This window comes from Solanum lycopersicum, chromosome 11 (genome assembly GCF_036512215.1).
Source record: "Solanum lycopersicum chromosome 11, SLM_r2.1".
NCBI classification, from domain to species: domain Eukaryota; kingdom Viridiplantae; phylum Streptophyta; class Magnoliopsida; order Solanales; family Solanaceae; genus Solanum; species Solanum lycopersicum.
Genome location: NC_090810.1, coordinates 38,430,748 through 38,452,311, shown reverse-complemented (window position 1 = coordinate 38,452,311; position 21,564 = coordinate 38,430,748). Strand labels below are relative to the sequence as shown.

Sequence of the window (21,564 nt, the reverse complement as noted above, 5' to 3'; positions counted from 1 at the left end):
TAACTATTACAATGATATTAATTGTGTATTTAGCAATTTATGCTTCCGATATTATTTTATTTGAAAAAATAGTAATATTATATTTTTTATCCATTAGAAATATTAAATACCTCAAAAGCCTCCTTAAATTCTAGTTGATATACATGTCATTAAATCATCATTTATAAAAGTAGTAGGCCTATTTAATTCATCAAATTTATGTCTCTACAAAATAAATATGTAAATTACATAAGAATTTATGAAGATTATAAGAAAAATAATTTAAAAAGTCTAGTAATTTTATATATTGTCACCAATGGAAAAAAAATCTCTGTATACACTTATTACCTAATAATTTTAAAATTCCTAACTAAATTATTTGAAAATTTTAAGTAATTTGTTTTATAAAAGCATTTAGATAATTTGTAAGGTTGACAAAAACATTAGTAAGAAAGAAAAAAAATATTATTTGACTTTTTTTTTAATTTTAATTTTATTTTTATTCTTTATTCTATATTATATTATATTATAACTTGTCATACAATTAAACATCAATAAATAAACTAATAATTAATTGAATCTCCTAATATAATTCAAATAATATACATATTATATGAGATTAATACACTGATAAATAAAAATTGAAATTTTATTTTCTATAAATATTATTCACTTACTATTTGCTTTTTAAAAAAAGATATTTTAAGTATACATGGATTTCAAAGCATCCAAATAATTATTATTTTTAAATATTTAATCGACCTTTAATATTATTAATTCATTATACAATTTATGATTAATTGAAGTAACTAGCGTTCATGAGTGATCCGTATATCAATATTTTCTTGAATGTATGTGTTTATAAGTATTCAAAATTGATGAGATTATAGTACGTTTTTAAAACGTATTCTGCATAACATAAAAAAAATAAAAAGTTTAATTATGATAAAAGATTTTAAGTATGAAAATTTAAATTAATTTTAAAAAATAAAAATAATATGATCATTATTTTAGTTAAATGAGTTTAATAAATTAAATTAGTCTTTTATTAAAATAGGACTTTAATGACATGTCATGCCAACTAGGAGAGAGTGATGTTTTTGAAGTGTCAAGTATATTTGGAGAAAAATAGTGATAGTTGTGCAATATTTTGGTCCTAAATGAAACATAAATGATATTTTAAGGTAATTCCCTTAACTTGCGTGACTATTTAGGAGATTGACTCCAAGAAATAATGCTATATCACTCAATAACATATAAAAAATTAAAACTAAAACTCTAATCACATATACCCGCAACCCGCCCTTCTCCACATTATTTTTATTTAAAAACCCACTACCCTCCATGTATCGAACCCACCCCACATTAACCTTAACCACCCCACATAGCCTTAAAATCACCCTGCCCCGTATCCACGTCGCACCATTGTTATCCCTACCTAGAAGTCTTGTTTTTTCGTGAGAACCTTCTCCTTGCTATTTAGTGTTTGTATTGAGTCCGATTAAAGATGAATTCTTCATAAAATGCAAGTTGCAGTTGACTGCATGCAAATCAAAGTCTTCGTCCCTGCATGACGAGCCAGGGTGCTCTATGCAGACAATTAACGCCTCTTTTAGTACGAGCATAACTTGTTACTCTTTCTGTCTTAAACTATTTGTTGTATTACACGCTTCTAAATAAAATATTAATTAGAAAGAAGTTTGAGTATTTTATCTTTATTTATGACTTAAAATATTTATTTTACGTCTCTATTTATGTGTCATCTCCATATAGTTAGTGTTCTAATTTTTTCCAAGAGATATCATATCATTTGAAATCTCCATCAAAAATTAAATGCGGATGTGGAAAAATGATAAGGAAAAATTTCAGAATGTTTGACCAAAATAAGTCATTCTATAAATCAATGTATCAAAATAGTATATTTTTAATTTTTGTTTACAAAATTAGTATAACATGGTTCACATTAACATTTTTGCTTTATTTTATTTTTAAAAAATTAATGGGAAAAAAGCAAAAGTTCACGGAGAAAACAGAAATAAAACGTTATTGACAATAACGTTTTATACTTCGTTATCTCGAATCACGTTTTAGAGCTAAAATGCTACTCAAGTAATGTTTTATATTTTAATATTGTAGACAAGTTTTATCCAGTCACGGTCTCTGCAATTAAAAAATCAAATTCTGTATTTTACAGATTATAAAACGTAACTGATAATCACATTTCTTATATAAAACGTAACTGCCAATCAGTTTTGATGTAAATTTAATCATGGGGCATCGGATTAAGAATGAATTCTTGCTACATTGGAATCTTACAGATCATAAAACGTTACGGCTGATCACGTTTCTACATTAAATCGTGACTATCAATTACGACACAATATTAAAGTCAATTTTTTCATTTTTTTACTGACGAAAATGGTTATAAAATGAACCTTGTTGAAACAAATGTTCTATACACTCCAACAATCTTCATTCAAAATTTTGTTTGAGTAGCCCAATTTTGAAACAATATTTACAAAGATATGAATTAAATAAGTCAAGTCAATATATCATATTGTGTTATTATTTTTACCATAGCTTTCAAATATTTTTCTGATTTATTACTTAGAAAGATGACTTATTTTTATGTGTAGGAATAAAAATGGCAAATTTTGAACATAATGTGATGGTTGCTTTGTACTGGGGTGGCGAAATATATAGTGAAATGAACGGATGCAGGTATACTAAATGTGCTAGAATGATTATTAACATGTATACTTCAATGAAGTATGTTGAATTGGTTGAATTATTGCATGAGAAAATGGGTACAACGAGTGAAAATATTCAAATGGATATTTCGGGAAAATATCCTTGTTCGATTCAAGGTAACCATACAAGGTTCATTGAGTTTAAAATTGAGGATGATCAATCTTTGCTATAATTTTTTGTTATACCTCAAAAATTTGCGGATAAGATTGACATAAATGTTTTGGAAATGTATGTAAAAACCAAATCAACAAATCAAAATGATATATTTCAAATTAGTGTTCAACATGGTTATCACATGAATTTATTGTCTCAAGATTATGGATTTGCCACGGTTAGTCAACCTCATTATGCAGAGCCGATTGCTCAACCACCATTTCAACAATTGTTAACGTGTGACCAACGATCATTTGACGAAGGTTCAAGTAGCCAAAGACATGTTGACAATAGCCCGAGGAAATATGAGGGCAGGTAAAACAACAAATTTATGTTTTAATGAATTTTAATATAATTAGTTGATAACATAATTTTACTCATTATAAATATGCATATATAGATAGATAGTGATATTTTTTGTTATTAATTACCTTAACATTTTTAAGGAATAACCTTATCGAGTATAAATTACCAATTTTAAAACAAGCTTCTATGTCTAATAATTTTCTAAAATTTAATTGAATTCCTTAGAGAAAATGAGAACAATGTTGATCCATATAGTGATGTAAATGCTGAAATTAGTGAAGAAAGTTCGGAGAAAGATGAGCCTTCAAAAGATGATGGTGAAAGTGAATCAGATGAAGATATCAATGATGCTAGAGATTTTTCTCAAAATGACATTGGTATAAATCTTCCTAACCAATTTGAAAGGGAAGTGTCTGAAGTGCAAAATGATGTACCCAATTTTAGAATATTAGATAACGGAGAAGACATTTTCATGTCTACATGTGAATCTGAGATGGAGTATTGTTCCGTCTGGTCTGAATATGGCACAAAATTTTTTAAAAAAGGTATGTTTTTTAATAGTAAAGAAAAATTAAAACGAGCTGTGACAATTTGGAGTTTGAAAAAAAATAAAGAATTCAAGGTGGTGACATCAAACAAGAGTTTATGGGTTGCAAGATGCAAGTTTCATACTTCATTGGGTTGCTTATGGTTTCTCCGAGGACGAAAGGTTGGAGATAACCTTTGGAAAATAGGAAAATATATTGAAAATCATAGATGTGAGACTGAGGGGATTTCTAGAGGTCATGCCAATCTAAATACCAATTTAATTGCATCTTTGATTCTTAGTCAAATTGAAAAAAGTCCTAAGGTTTTGGTGGTAGATGTCATTTTCAAGGTTCACAAAAAATTTGGTCATCAAATAACATACAGAAAAGCGTGGCTTGGACGTCAACGCGTATTTGAATTGTTGTATGGTGACTTTAAGAAATCATTTAGTGACCTACCCAAATTTTATGCAGCTTTTCAATATTTTAATCATGGAACAATTGTGGAATGAAAACACGAAGAGTCTATGAGTTCATTAGAGGTAAAAACTTTTAAATATGTATTTTGGGCTTTCAAGTCATACATTGATGGATTCCAAACATGTCGCCCTGTTATTTCAATAGATGAAACTCATATGTATGGAAAATATGAGATTAAATTATTGATTCTTGTTGGAATTGATGAAAATGATAATATTCTTCCTCTAGCGTTTGCTATTGTAGACAAACAACCGAAAGAAGATGGAAATGGTTTTTTAAGTATTTGAGTGCACATGTCATAAAAGATAGAGAAGATATTTGTGTTATATATGATAGGGCAAAAGGAATATTGACATGTTTGCAGGAGCTGCAGCGATTTCAGGAGCCTCGAGTCTTTCATCGATATTGTATAAGGCATTTAAGAGTAATTTCCAATCTCGATTTCCAAACAAGGATCTTAGTAGGCTGATGTGGAGGGCTGCTTCAGCCCATCAAGTAAGAAAATTTGAGTCCTTGATTTGGCAATTAGAGAAGAAAATGAAGATGCATATGAATATCTCATGGAAATCCCCTTGGAGAAATGGACGGTTAGCCATGATGGTGTTAAAAGATGGGGAGTGTTGACAACAAATCTTCAGAGTCGTTCAATGGAGTGTTGAAAAAAGCACATGGCTTGCCGGTCACTTTTATGGTCAGACTTTAATTAGAGCAAACTGTTGAACGATACACTCGTAGGTCTAAAAAAGCGCAACAACTACTAGAACAAGATGAATTGTGGACAGAAAGGTTCAAAATGAATTGGGAGAAGAACTATGAAAGTTCAAAAAGGCACTTTGTTTTTTATTGGAATATACCCACAGGGGTATATAAGGTTAGATCTATACAAGTTGATGGTACTGGTGGTAATCCTCATTTTGTTTCACTGAATGAAAGAAAATTTGATTGTGGAAAATAGGTTAATTTGAATTTCCCGTGTTCACATGTCATGAAGGTTACTGGTAGAATGGGAGAGTTAGCTAGAAAATTTATTAGTGAACATTTCACTGTAGAGAATTATGTTGCAACATATTCTGGGTCCTTCTCACGTGTTGGCCATAAGGTGTATTGGCCATCTCCTAATTTTAGAATGGAAAGTAATAAATTCTATCGTCCTCTCAATTGAAAAAGGAACAATAGAATACCCAACGAGATGGATCGTGGTGTTGCTGTATATGAGTGAGCTTATGGATTATGTAGACAAACTGTACATGATAGGCGTCGATGTCCAGATCGTAATTAAAATTAAGTGGACAATTATTGATTAGTCTACTTGTGTTAATTCCAAATGTGGGTCAATGTCTAGTTTTAATAATTTTCTTTCAATTAGCTACTGTAATATAATTCAAATAATAATTAATTTTTTATATATATCTTCCGGTTATATTGCTAAAATACTTGACACCATATAAAGTTAAGTGAAAAAATATTATTTTACATACAAAGTTAAGTGAATTTGTTTGGGAACACCAACATGAGATGCTCTATTCGAGAAGTGATGGCTGAAGCACAAGACACCAAAACTACCAAGAATGATAGTGGCGGGACTTTCGCACCAAAAGATGGGGCAATTGATTCAAGGTCCTCAGGAAAGGTTGGGAAGCTGAAATCATGTCTGAAGAAACCCCCAGGTGAGAAAGGGCCGACGACAGATGGTGGTAATGGTAGTAATAGGGGAACCCCACGTGTAAAATTTATGTTGGGTGCAGAAGATAATATTAATAGGGATAGAGGTGAGCAGATGAATGATATTAGGAATGTCAACAACACTAGTAGTATTGCTGATGGAAGTGCATCTTTTACTTCTAATATCAACAATTATACAAGTTAGTTATCCATGCTCTCTCTTCCTTCTACTGCTCATTATGTCAATGCACCAAATGATATGCACTTTTCTCTTCAAGCTCCCCATCGAAATGCGCCCAATTATAACAATCAAGTTTCTGCAACTGAAGCCAACTTTTAAATAACTTGCAACCATAAACTTCAATAATCAATTTAAATAAATATTCAAACACCATCAAATGCAACATATACATGTAACCAAATTTCTTGATTAATAGTCAACTGCATCTACTTGGTATTAGTTAATATGCCACCTCAAACATGGTTAGCAGTACAAAATACATAAAATTACAAATACTAAAATACTTGACACCATACAAAGTTAAGTGAAAAAATATTAACCACAAAAATGGAGTTTACCGGAGTTTCAAAAAACTAGACTTAATTTTTACATAAGAAGAACAAAAATGAGCAAAACTTTTTCAATCTGCAAGAAGAGTGAAAAAATGAGCTCCAAGTTATCTTATTTTTCTTCATATATCCAATCTGCAATATAAATTTCAAACTACTAAAAATTGAAGCTAAACACCATTTTGAAAGTAAAGTGATGCATCTCAAAAGAAAAATTACACAAACTTTTTTTCTTCATGTTGATTAGAGCTTACTTGGGACCACATGATTCATCCTTTGCCTTTTTTCTTTGTCAACACAGAAACTTTTGTTTTGTTCTTTTGGTCGTGCTGATTAAGATAATGACTCCCTAAAAGTAGGAACAATTTTTCAGTTATTCAACTAAAAAGGAACACTTGTTCAAAGAATAATGTGAAGATTTTAACATACCAGTCCCACAAAGCTTAGAAATGATTGTACACTTTTTCTTCACCGATGGTTCACCACCTTGGCTTGCACCTTAATTTGCATCCTTTAACTCATGATCATCCACAAAGTTTGGGATGTTGTCAAAATGTTGAGGTTGATTACTACCAAATATATTTTCAAGTGATCAAAGACTTGGGTTCCTTGATATTGTGGAGTCTGTGGTGTTATGTACATCACATTCTCAATGTTTGTTGGTTCATAATTCGAGACTGCTTGGGAATCTTGTGTGGTTTGATCATCTTCAACCATTTTAATAGGTGCTCGACCTCTCTCAACAGCACGTACCTTCCTACTCGCAACACCACCTTTTTTTCGCCGACGAAAAGGATGATGCAAATGGTCAGACATTATATCCTCTCTTCTATAATTTGCTTGAACATGAATCCTATCTGCCTCTTGCAAGATCCTTCATCCCGCACCATTGCATGAAACCCGTAAAATTCCTGTTGACACCCAATTTTGACCGACCTTTAACCATTTTTTAGGATTACATTCGACTAAATATGTATTTTAAAATTTACTTAAAGTTTTGAAGTTTTAGTCGATGTTTCTCAAAAATTATATATTTTAGTATCGTTTACTTTATAAAATTATTGTAAATATTATTTCAAATGTTTTAAAATTTAGATGATTTTCAATTATACAAAAAATATTTTAATGTAAGTAGTATTTTAATAAAATCATTTAAATTCTAGCCTATTCTATTCTAATTTCTTCCAATTCTAGCCACTCCAATTAAGTTTTTATTACAATCATAGCCACTCTTTCATTTCAATTCTAGCCATTTTAATTGCAATTTTAGCCATTCTATATCTTTGTCAATCTAATTTTAATCTCATCCATCCATCTTAAAAAAAATAAATCCTAGATCGAATCCTAACCCTTCATCTCTATCTAATCTAACGGTTGTGATTAACTCTCATATTCTCTCAACATCTAAAATAATCCCTAAAATTTTTCATTCACTTCTTCTCTCACCCTCTCCTACTCTCTCCAGCCACCCCACCTCTCTCTCTCCATTCTTTCCGGTGGAAATCGTCAACCCCAAGCAAGGCGGCGACGCCCCTCTCTCTCTTGTCGTCTTCCCTCATTCTCTTCCTCCCCCCTTATAGAATGGCTCCCGCGGAGTTAAGAGAGTTAAAGGCACAACTTCAAGAGTTGCTAAGCAAAGGCTTTATTAGACCAAGTGCATCTCCTTGGGGTGCTCCGGTATTATTTGTGAAGAAAAAGGATGGGAGCTTTCGAATGTGCATAGACTACAGACAACTAAATAAGGTGACGGTTAAGAACAAGTATCCTCTTCCTCGCATTGATGACTTGTTCGATCAGTTACAAGGTGCTTGTGTCTTCTCTAAGATTGACTTGAGATCCGGTTATCATCAATTGAAGATACGGGCAACGGATGTGCCAAAGACTTCTTTTCGAACTAGGTATGGGCATTATGAATTTGTAGTAATGTCTTTTGGTCTTACGAATGCCCCTGCTGCGTTCATGAGCTTGATGAACGGGATTTTTAAGCCATATTTGGACCTCTTCGTGATCGTATTTATTGATGATATACTGATATACTCTAAAACTAAGAAGGAATATGAGGAGCATTTGAAGATTGTATTAGAAATGTTGAGGGAGAAAAAGCTTTATGCCAAGTTCTCTAAATGTGAGTTTTGGCTAGATGCAGTGTCCTTCTTAGGGCATGTAGTTTCTAAGGATGGAGTAATGGTGGATCCTTCTAAGATTGAGACAGTGAAGAATTGGGTAAGACCTACTAATGTGTCAGAAATAAGGAGTTTTGTTGGTTTAGCGAGCTATTACCGTCGATTTGTCAAGGGATTCTCTTCCATTGCTTCCCAATTGACGAACTTGACTAAGCAGAATGTTCCATTTGTATGGTCGGACGAATGTGAGGAAAGCTTTCAGAAGCTCAAGACCTTGTTGACTACTGCACCTATCCTTACCTTGCCAGTAGAGGGTAAGAACTTCATTGTTTATTGTGATGCATCCTATTCTTGTTTGGGTGCAGTGCTAATGCAAGAGAAGAGTGTAATTGCTTATGCTTCAAGGCAATTAAAGGTGCATGAACGTAACTATCCGACCCATGACCTGGAATTGGCCGCGGTAGTATTTGCATTAAAGCAATGGAGGCACTATTTATATGGGGTTAAATGTGAGGTCTATACGGATCATCGTAGCCTACAGTATGTCTTTACCCAGAAAGATTTGAACTTGAGATAGAGGAGATGGATGGAACTACTGAAGGACTACGATATCACTATTTTGTATCATCCGGGAAAGGCAAATGTTGTAGCGGATGCTTTAAGTAGAAAGGCGAGAAGCATGGGAAGTCTAGCTCACTTGCAAGCTTCTAGACGCCCATTGGCTAGAGAAGTTCAGATTCTGGGGAATGACCTTATGAGATTAGAAGTAAATGAGAAGGGAGGATTTTTAGCTTGTGTGGAGGCAAGATCTTCCTTCCTTGATAAGATTAGGGGAAAGCAGTTTAATGATGAGAAATTGTTCCGGATCCGAGATAAAGTGTTGTAAGGAGAGGCTAAAGAAGCAACAATCGATGAGGAAGGTGTTCTGAGGATTAAGGGAAGGGTATGTGTACCCCGCGTCGATGATTTGATCAACACTATTCTGACAGAGGCTCATAGTTCAAGGTATTCGATACATCCGGGTGCAACCAAGATGTACCGTGACCTAAAGCAACACTTTTGGTGGAGTAGAATGAAGCGTGATATTGTTGACTTTATTGCCAAATGTCCAAACTGTCAACAAGTAAAGTATGAACACCAGAGGCCCGGAGGAACACTTCAGAGAATGCCCATTCCTGAATGGAAGTGGGAGAGAATTGCAATGGATTTTGTGGTTGGTCTTCTAAAGACAATGAGTAAGTATGAATCTATTTGGGTGATTGTTGATAGGTTAACTAAATCTGCTCATTTCATTCCGGTCAAGGTGACTTACAATGCCGAGAAGTTAGCCAAAATCTATATCTCAGAAATCGTTCGGTTGCATGGGGTTCCACTCTCCATCATATCAGATAGAGGTACGCAATTTACTTCTAAGTTTTGGAAAACACTACATGCGGAATTGGGTACTAGGTTGGACCTTAGTACTGCATTTCACCCTCAGACCGATGGTCAGTCTGAGCGAACGATTCAAGTGTTGGAGGATATGCTTCGTGCTTGTGTGATAGAATTTGGTGGTCATTGGGATAACTTCTTACCCTTAGCGGAGTTTTCATACAATAATAGCTATTACTCAAGTATTGACATGGCCCCATTTGAAGCATTGTATGGTAGGAGATGTAGGTCTCACATTGGGTGGTTTGATGCATTTGAGGTTAGACCTTGGGGTACTGACCTTTTGAGGGATTCATTAGAGAAAGTGAAATCTATTCAAGAAAAGCTTCTAGCGGCGCAAAGTAGGCAAAAAGAATATGCAGATCGAAAGGTTAGAGACTTAGAGTTCATGGAGGGTGAACAAGTCTTGTTGAAGGTTTCGCCAATGAAAGGGGTGATGCGGTTTGGTAAGCGAGGTAAACTAAGCCCAAGGTATATTGGTCCCTTTGAAGTACTTAAGCGAGTAGGGGAGGTGGCTTATGAGTTAGCCTTGCCTCCAGGGCTGTCCGGAGTGCATCCGGTATTTCATGTGTCTATGTTGAAAAGATACCATAGGGATGGAAACTACATTATCCGTTGGGATTCAGTTTTGCTTGATGAGAATTTGTCTTATGAGGAGGAGCCTGTTGTTATTTTAGGTAGAGAAGTTCGCAAGTTGAGGTCAAGGGAGATTGCATCCATCAAAGTTCAATGGAGGAATCGACCCGTTGAAGAAGCCACTTGGGAGAAAGAGGCTGATATGCAAGAAAGATACCCACACCTGTTTACAGATTCAGGTACTTCTTTTCGCCCTTGTTTTTCCTCTTATGATCGTTCGGGGACGAACGATGGGTAAATTGGTATCTATTGTAACGACCTGTTTAGTCGTTTTGAGCAGCAGACTTTGATTCGAGAAAAACTGGCAGGAATAACGGACCCCATGATGGACCGTCATGGGCACAACGGACCGTCGAGGGGGTCTCGTTCCAAAATACTTAAAATTCTGAAAAATGGGCACTAAAATCGACTCTCTGAACTTCGTAACGTAATGGCAAGACGGACCGTCACAGGTGTGACGGACCGTCACAGGTGTGACGGACCGTCACAGGTGTGACGGACCGTCACAGACTCTTCAGACTCTGAACTCTGTGACGGGGCAGCAGGACGGACCGTCGCAGGTGCGACGGGCCGTCACAGACTGCATAATCCCAGTCTGGGTCGGATTTCTGTTAAGTAATTTAAGGGGGCGTTTTGGACTATTCCTGCTTTAATTATAAAGTTAGTGGGTTAATGTTAATAAGTCTAACTACTTGGGGGTTAAAAGAGGTAACCTTGAGTTAATTAGTGGGTTATTATTGCCATCTTTTATACTTAATTATATGCTAATTAGGGTAAAAGAAAGAGGGTTTAAATAAGAAAAAGAGAAAGAACAAGAGAGGGAAAAACGATTGCTAGAGAGAGACGAACGAAGAGGAAAAACAAAAGCTTGGGGAATTTGCTTGCTTGATCAAAATTCTTCGGTGGAGGTAGGTTATGGCTTTTATACTATTCGTAGTTAACTCTTAATAGCGAATGATATGTGTTGGGTGTATTGTAAGTCTTCTATATGCTTAATTGTATGCTTCCATGAATGTGATTATATAATTGTGATGAAATAAGCATGATGAAGCTATTGAATCCCAAATCTTGAAAACCCCTTGTTAATGATGATGCCTTGGTATAAAAGAAGGCTTGATGAACTAAAAGTAATGAGATTGATGATGTCCTGGTATAAAAGAAGGCTTGAGGAATTAATGGAATGAAATTAGGGGATCGGGTGTCACGAACCGACACGTAGGATTAGGGGATCGGGTGTCACGAACTGACACGTAGAATTAGGGGATCGGGTGTCACGAACCGACACGTAAAAATAGGAGATCGGGTGTCACGAACCAACACATAGAATTAAGGGATTGGGTGTCACGAACCGACACGTAGAATTAGGGGATCGGGTGTCACGAACCGACACGTAGAAATAGGGGATCGGGTGTCACGAACCGACACGTAGAATTAGGGGATCGGGTGTCACGAACCGACACGTAGAACTAGGGGATCAGAGTGTCACGTTCCGACACATAGTAGTAAGGGAGCGGAGTGTCACATACCGACACAAGAATAAAGGTGACGAATCTTGAAAGATGTTAATATACTCAATCTAATGAACCTAATTCCCAAATGAGTATGATATGGAGGCTTGAGTCCTCATGAATGTACTTGACGTTATTTATCAAAGATCCTTGTACATGGTGTTGCTACAGATTGAGTATTGTAGTTGATTTACGATATTATCTGATATATACTGTTTTCTATTTTGAGTTGGCCGATGATATCTACTCAGTACCCGTGTTTTGTACTGACCCCTACTTGTATGTTTCTTTTTGATTATTTGTGGAGTGCAGCAAACGTGCCGTCGTCTTCAACTCAACCGCAACTCTAGCCAGTCTTCAGTACTCCGGATTTCAGGGTGAGCTAATGCTTCTAGCTTGGACTGGATCTTCCTCTTCATGTCTTGATGCCATGAAGTTCCGGCATGGACTAGCTTTTTATGTATTTAAGCTTCTTAGATACTCTTAGATTAGTAATTTGAGGATAGATGTTCTTGTGATGATGACTTCCAGATTTTGGGGATAATAATAGTTGTTGAGTTTTTAGAAGTTATTGAATTGATTTTTATTAATGAGTTTAAGTCTTCCGCATTACTTTCTGTTGATATTATATTGAAATGTTAAGGTTTAGATTGGTTGGTTCGCTCACATAGGAGGGTAAGTGTGGGTGCCAGTCGCGGCCCGATTTGGGTCGTGACACTTTAATTGCAATTTTAGCCATTCTATATCTTTGTCAATCTAATTTTAATCTCATCCATCCATCTTAAAAAAAATAAATCCTAGATCGAATCCTAACCCTTCATCTCTATCTAATCTAACGGTTGTGATAAACTCTCATATTCTCTCAACATCTAAAATAATCCCTAAAATTTTTCATTCACTTCTTCTCTCACCCTCTCCTACTCTCTCCAGCCGCCCCACCTCTCTCTCTCTCCATTCTTTCCGGTGGAAATCGTCAACCCCAAGCGAGGCGGCGACGCCCCTCTCTCTCTTGTCGTCTTCCCTCATTCTCTTCCTCCCCCCTCTCCAAGCCGCCAGCCCTCCTCTCTCTTCCTCCCTCTCTTTGGCAGCTTCCCGTCGAACCTCTTCCCTTCTCTTCCTCCCCTCTCTCCAGCCGCCCCCCTTCTTCTCTTCTTCTCCCTTCTCTCTCCCCATACCAGCAGCTCCGACAACGCCAGCCAGGTGAGGCCACGGCGAACAACAGCTTCAGCCGGCGAGCAGCAGCATCACTGCTCTTCTCCTTCGCTCTCCTCTTCTCCTTTTTCCAGAGAAAGCAGCAAGAAGTTGCAGCAACCAACGAGAGCCGCGCTCTTCCTGTCTCTCCTCGCCTCTTCTTTCTCTTCTCTCTTCCTTTATTCTCCACCTTCTTTTCTCCATCGCCGGCAGCACTCAGGCAAGCTGCCAGGCAGCGGCGACGCAGCAGCAGGCCATGGACAGCAGCCCCCACCGGCGGAGAAGACATCGACCAGCAGCCTCATCAGCGAGTAGCAGCAGCGCCAGGCAGAGCAACTATGAAGCAAACGACAAGCTCAAACAATGGATAACACGAAGCTCCGGCGTAGTTCAAATATTTTGTGGTCGTTTGTAGACGGATCTCAACAGATCCGTCGCGGTATATTCTTCATTCTATTACTATTCGATTTGTTCATCCTATGATTTACATATTCTTGTCAATAATTTAACTTTGTTCATTATTCTTGTCAATAATTTTGTTGATAAAATGTTTAAAATTATAACTGAATTGCTGGGTTGTTATGCTGATTTAGTGAATTATTCCTTGATGTTTTTTTATGTTAAGAAGGCATGTGCTATGATATTTTGATCTGATTCTAGTTTATCGTAATAGTTCTGAATAATTATGACTCGTTTGCATACATTGTATCGGAATTGGTTTGGCAAGAAAGGCATAAATGGGTTGGTTTAGTGATCCCGTTACTTTTAAATTCTCTTTATCTATGGTAGCAAAATTAAAGTTTCTTGCTTGTCTGATTTGTATAATATTGGTTAATCAATACTAAGGTGATTTTATGTTTTTGTGCTAATTTGGAACGATTTTGTGTCTCTTTGTAAGACAAGTTTTCCTCATTATTTGTTGGCTATTGTTAATTGATCATAATTGGCTTAATTCAAGTTGAATTGGTTCTTACTTGTATTATTTTAGGAAAAGTTATATTTGAATGAGCTGAAAATAATTTAAAATATTTTCTTATTTTAAATTTTTTTCTTTGTGAATAAATATTACTCCATATTAATTTATTCTTACTTGTTTATATTTGGTAATGAAATATTTTAAAATTTTCTGATTTGGTCCTCTTTTATAATAAGGAAAACAATATATTTAATTGATTCCTTTAAATATTTCTTTTCCTTATTTGTTTCCCCCTCCTTGTTATATAAATAAGACTTCTTTTATTCATTAAAAAAAATAATAACTCAGACTTCAACAGACACTCATTCACTCTCAATCAAAAAAAAAATTCTCTCATCACTCTCTCTTCTCTCATTGCTCTCTTGCTACTCTAACAATCCGGTAAATATTCAAGTGTTCTTCTTCGCTATTTTGCTACTTTAAAAGTTGAATCAATTTGTTTTGCTTAACCGGTTAGTATTCTTAACATTTATACTATCTTTACATTCACATATTTGTGTAAGCTATTGTCTGTTTTTTTTTTTTTATGTAGAATTCGTCATTAAATAATTGCATATTGTCTCACCTTGACTAATAAGTTTGATTACTTGTGTAGTTATTTGATTACTTTGACAGGTTTCAAACTTGAAGTTCAAGTTGAAGATTAATTGAAGAAAGATTTATTTGTTTATTTGAATGTATATATATATATATATATATATATATATATATATATATATATTTTTATTTTTTGCCTATTTTATTTATTCGAATGTTGTAACATTTGTAACTCTAAAGATCATATATATAAATTTATTTGGGGGATCGTCTAGGGGAGGGGGATTTACATGCTACTTGTTCATTATATTTTTTTTAGAAATCATGCCTAGGTTTGTCTTTAACCACCTAGAATTATTGTTTGTAGGTGTTATAATCCAATTTTCAATTTTGCTTGACGCTTTTGTTAATAAGTCTAAAAAATAATAACTAGATTCCATTAACTTTTGAATGTTAAAATCAAATCATAATAATTTAGTAGGCTGATTAGGTGTTATAACTTTTAGCATTGTCCTGTCATGCCTAAAGATTAATTTGTTCATATTATTTAAATCTACAAAATTATGCATATATGTGTTACTTTTTTTTTTGAACACCTAGAAATAATGTCTATAGGCTTGTAATTAAACTCTTAACATATCCATAAAAAATAGAACTTGTTTGTGCATATTTGTGTCCTCCCCCTAAAATTAGTTAATATTATTTAATGAATAATAATCCTATTTGTCTTCTTGAAGATTTCCGCATTCCTTGCAATATGTTATATTCTTAAAATAATAATGATACTAGAATCATTTCATGCATTTAACAAATTATTTGGCTTTAAATATATTTCATCGTAAAACCTTTGCATTTAATAAATTTACCACCTTAATGTTTTACGTAGTTTTTAGTACTTACAAAGTTTTGCAACATAATTTTCTTAAAAGTCATTATTCAATCTTCCTTTGAAATTTTGGATTGAGTATGACGTTATTTTGAAATAAATTACAAATACTATCTCCTAACCTATCGTTAGTAGGAAAGTCAAAGGAACTATGAGGTCTAGTTCCAATTTTTAAACCGACGCGTCCCCGGAAGTACCACCTACCCATGAATTTCAAAAGAAATTATGTGCATTTATATGTAAATATTATGTGCCTACGTGTAAACTAAATCTTTTAAATCATTTTTCAAAAACATAAACTATTTTTAGACCGACCTCAAATCAAAATTGTTTCTATGGTGGAGGAGCGCGATCAACAATATCGTGGCATCATCCCTATAAAGAAACAAACATTTTTTTTAATAAAAAATTTCATATTCAAAACTTGCAATTTTCAAAACATTACTTTCGCACATACTAATTGCTTAATTTTTGCTAATTTTGTTTATAACATAGTCTCATATGCTTAAATAAAAAATAAAATTTGATTGTTTATTTATTGCTATCATCTAGCCTTGCATGTTTAAATTAATAAAAATAATAAAATTAATTGTTTTTTATATTTGTTATCACTTAGCAAGATTAAATAAATTAAATAAATAAATGACCTTGATTGCTACTTGTAACCCCACATATATTGCATGAGATACAGTCGGGACCCACGCTTGTGGACCTCGAGGGATGCCTAACACCTTCCCCTCGAGGTAATTTGAACCCTTACCCTAATCTCTGGCTCGTTGACCTTAGTTAGACTTAGTTAGTTTATATAGGTGCCCTAACGCGCCTTAACTCGTTAGGTGGCGACTCCAAACTCGAAAAATCCCAAAAGAGTTGTTAGGTCGTGCACAAAACCCATTTTCTGCGAAAATGGAGCGCGACAATTCCTCCATTGATGGATTTTCACCGAGCGTTATTACTTTATTAACCATCAAATGAATATGACGCACCTGTCCAAAATAACAAAACTTGCCTCAAAATTTAAAATTAACCCATTAAGTCCATCGAATAAAATTTGACAGAGAATCAAACATCTAAGATGTTTTTGAACATGACTCGAATAAGAATGAAAAAGCCATATACGAATACATCCACCTAAAGGGAAAATATTGGAATAAGAAAAATGGTACTCAACAATCTAGATTCTAGTTATAGTTCGGAAGAAATCATTTATGCTCCAACAATTAATAAGCTAATATCAAACTTACCATTATTTCGTATGTCGTCGCATTAGGCATGTGACCTTGTTGTTGTTGAAGACTCGAAATGCGATTACCGATGATAAAATGAGTAATACGTCTAAACCAAATAAGGTATGGATCATCATACCAAAGTGATCCATGAAGGATTGGTGAATTCCATACATATTTGTCAATATGGTTCCAAAAATGCAACCATTGTGCATGCTCTAACTCCCGATTTGTGTTTGATCTTCCTCGACGATCATGGTTAAAATGTGTAGCGTCAAATGCAAATGAAGATGGTATCGCATGTACCAATCCAAATTGCCTTATAACTCGATCGGGTAAATGAACCTCAACAACATCCCAACAAAAAATTGGAACTCTACCACGCCATATGTCTCTTCCAACGCGGCAATATTCGGGAAGACTCTCAATGATGTCAGAAGAATATGGTTTCCAAATAAACTATAAAAAAAAGTATTCACAAAGACTATATATACGAAAGTTAAGAGAAAATTAGTACAAAATCTTACCTGATCTTCTGTCATGGAATCCAGCGCATCCCTGAAAACTCTTAACACGTGTTTGGTAGTGTCGGCCCAACAAAAATGTGCATATCATCTAGAAGCATGTGGATCCCTTGGTAAACCAACAGGGAAATTATTCCTTGTATCTCTTTTTGCTACAATCTGAGGCCTAAGGACGGTAACTCTCTCCTATGCCCAAATCTGAACATAATAGATAATTATAAACTAGATGAAAATTCAATAAATACTAAGTGTAATTATTTAGTATACCTGAAGTAGTGGTAGGAATCCAACAATCTCATTTTGGCTACTTTGGGAGGCTTTACAAAGAAAACGATATAAATATGTTAGGGTTGCACTACCCCAACAGTAAGACCCTAGTGTAGTGATATCCTCCAGCATAAGCAAGTACATAAGCTTTAAAAGACCACTAGATGTGTCTGCCAATAGTATACCAGCAATCATCCAAAACATATAACACCTAGCTTTCTCGTTGACCATATCCTGTGTTCACAAGTCGGGTAATCGTGGTTGAAGTCGCAAGTGTGCATTAAGTGCAGAGACCTTGAGACTACTATGTTTTAAGTCTTGAGGTTGTGGACTAAAACCTAATAACCAATCCGCTACAGACCTCTGTGGCTCATACCCAACTGGATTACCTTTCACGGGTAAGCCATACAATATCTCCACGTCCTGTAAAGTGATCGTACTCTCACCCGTCCTAAAGTGGAATGTATGAGTCTCAGGCCGCCATCTCTCAACTAGTGCGGTGATTAAGCTACGATCAATAACAGGCGTATGAGACCTATAAACACCATATAATCCAAATAGTTTAATCACATCTAGGAGTCGTGGATGAATGGGATGTTCATTTACTAGGTCACAAAACTTCCTATCATATTTCCTTGTGTTCAAAATCATATTATCATTCCCTATCCATATATCTCGTGACCTATGAGTGAGCTGTCCAGTTAATAAGACGGATCAAGTGGACCGAGATCCAATTGGTATGCTTTATTAGCAGCCATAAAATAAATACCTATACAGATGTAAGAATACAACGTAACTTAGAAGCTTTCCTCAAATACTTCATCAACAACATTTTCAATCATATCAATTAAAATATAAGCTTTACTATAAGAGTCACAACTCGCAACTGAGAAAATTGAATATCTTCACTCAAATATAGTTTCAAGTACATATAATTTCTTATCATATATGTGAGCTCAATGTCTGAAAAGGCTTAAATGATCTGAGGAGAAAGTTCACTTCTTAGACAATAAATTTGTAGACACTATGCACCAGCGAAATTTTTTTCTGAAACTTTTTAAAGGATAGCTACAAATGACACTCTAAAGAACAACAGGCATCCCAACAAGACATTGAAACAATCAACTTCACATGAGCACAAGGAAGCAGTAAACTGTTGCTACTATTAATATTTTGCTAGTTATCATAAAAAGAGGAAAAAAGAACTAAAATGTCATTTTTCAACAAAAAAGAAAAATAACAAATTCATCAACTATAAGATAAACTAAATCAATGTATGACAAAATTACCTGAATCACAAAAAAAGCTCTTCTTTATCAAAGTTTTTTTTTACCTTTTTTAAGAAAATCTGCAGACGTTTTCAAAGTTTCGAAATTTCACCTCCAATCGTTTTCGGTGTGTTTAAACTACAATACCGATCAACACTCTCAAATCCCTTGTATAGAGCAAAATAATTTCAAATCGAGTAAAGATTAAGCATCAACTATGGAAGAGCAAGAAGATGGGTTGGTCTTCCAAATTCGTGCACTCTTCAGATACAGCATTCATCAACTTCATTGTGTCTTTGGACGAGATTTGATGCGAGCTCTCTTCTTAATTTTATCCCGTGTAACTTGAAGGTAGGTTTGGAGAATGAAGTGGGTTTCCTTGGAGGGTTTTCTTCCACAATTTTAATATAATTAAATTATGGTTTTTTTGTTCTAGTGTAGGATTAAATGATATATGCTTAAAACGTTCTTTCCAATAACGTACTAGAGTTAAAACGTAATTTCTAGGTATGTATTATTATTTCACGTCGTTAGCAGTCCGTCCCTTTTCTCATTAAAATTTATAAAATAAAATAATTTTTTTAAAATAAATAAAGTATAAAACATTACTGTGAACCACGTTTACACTAGTTTTGTAAAAAAATAAATTAAAAACATACTATTTTGATGAATCGATTTATAGAATGACTTGTTTTGGTCAAATATTCAAATTTTTACAAGTCACTATTCGTATAAGTAATTATTTTAACGAGAAACAGAAAACTTCTTCTTCTTCTTTTTTGCGCTCTCCCTACTATTTGATATTGATGTTGGCCAGATTAAATATGAATTCTCTTTGAAGATACTTTCACCGTCTCATTTTATGTGACGTTATTTCTTTTTTAGTCAGTCCCAAAAAGAATGTCACATTTTTCATTTTAATTTTAAATATAATATTATAATACATTTATGAGGAAAGAGAAAAATAAATTTACTTTTTTGAAGGGCAATCTAATAAATATTTAAAAGTGTTCATTAATTTTCAAATTTTGTATTCGAAAAAATAATACCACATAAAATGAGAGGAAAAAAATATTTATATTAGAAATATAACGCTAAACTATCAAAAATAATTTTAGATCATAATTCGAATGTGAAACCTTGATTAAGTAATAAATTGCCTTTGTGCGCATTACATATGTAATAGTTATTAACTGTCGTTTATTTTCAATTATTATATCAAAATTCAAAGTACTACAATTACCTAAGGTGGTTCTTTTTGGGACATTGTGGGGCATCAATGAAAAAGACTAGCTAGACCTATTGTTGATTGGTTGGAAAAGTCTAAATGAGGATAATATAAACCTTTCAATTTATGTGGATAATATTGATGGGATACATAGTAGTGACAAATAAAAAAGGAAGATTTGTAAAATATAAAATCTAAAATAAAATAGAGATAATAATGTAGCTAAAATCATCTTATTTCAGAGAAAATGAGTATTTTTAAAGGGGAAATGTTACAAAATGTAAAAAAAGTCCTTTTTTTAAAAAAAAAAAAGCTAAGCGGAGAAGAAAGAGCAATACATAAATTAGAATAAAGAAATTAGGTCCTTATTTTGTCAATCACTAGAATTAATTATAATTTGAATTTGAAATAATGACCTCACAAATATACAAGAGATAATTGCTCGTAGAGTTAACACCCTTCACTTTCAATTCTAAATTATATATAATGATGCACATTTTTAAATATCTAACAGCAACCCTAAGACTCTGTCAATTCACTGTATCCGGTAATAATTGTCTACTATTAATTTGACATACATTTTAAGAAATAATAACTAATAGGAATAATATTACTATAATATCCTTTGACTTTATTAAATTTATGTTGTGAGAAATGTATTAAATGATAAATAGTATTTGATACCAAGGGTTAATAGACAAAATAAATTATCTCTTCATTTTCTAAATTGGACAAATATTGTTAGATAACTATTATTAGTATAATGGACAACTATTATTGAATGGAGGTAGTAATAATATAAATTTATTTGTGGTCCTCATGCATATAATAGTATATTCCCTTCGTCTACTATTGTTTGTCAAGATAAGATTATGCATAATCCTTAAGAAAAATTTAATATAAGTTGTAATTTGATTAATATAACCATATTATCAATGATTATTAAATTGGTTTGAACTTTTTGAAAACGATAAAATTAATTTCTTTCCATTAAATTAGTCTTGTAACTTTCAAATTGCTATTTTTTGAAACCACTAGTTATGTAATTATTAAGGGCCGAATTGAAAAAAAGTGATAAATTTTTTCTTAATTGTTTAAATTGACAATTAATTTTGAATAACTATTTTTAATATAACTGACAAATAATAGTGGACAGAAGAAATATTATTTTGTTTGTATTGATTTTTATGCTTTTCTTCGGAAAGTCTAACTCAATTATAGTGAATTTTTATTTGCAAATAAAATTCAAGTTTAGCAAATCAAAGTCTTCGTCAATACATGACAAGTCACGGTGTTCTACAAATGCAGACAGATGCCTTAAATATGAGGGGCTTT

The 21,564-nt window shown here is 33.7% G+C and overlaps 1 long non-coding RNA gene across 1 annotated transcript; it reads right to left on the bottom strand.

The window, feature by feature from the left end:
- Positions 1-16,365: 16,365 nt before the first annotated feature.
- Positions 16,366-19,416, bottom strand: LOC112940356 (uncharacterized). The gene is made up of 3 exons (XR_011212493.1): positions 17,734-19,416; positions 16,961-17,664; positions 16,366-16,702 (listed from the first exon to the last, which is right to left on the bottom strand). It is a non-coding gene; the product is annotated as an uncharacterized lncRNA (long non-coding RNA).
- Between the last annotated feature and the right edge of the window lie 2,148 nt (positions 19,417-21,564).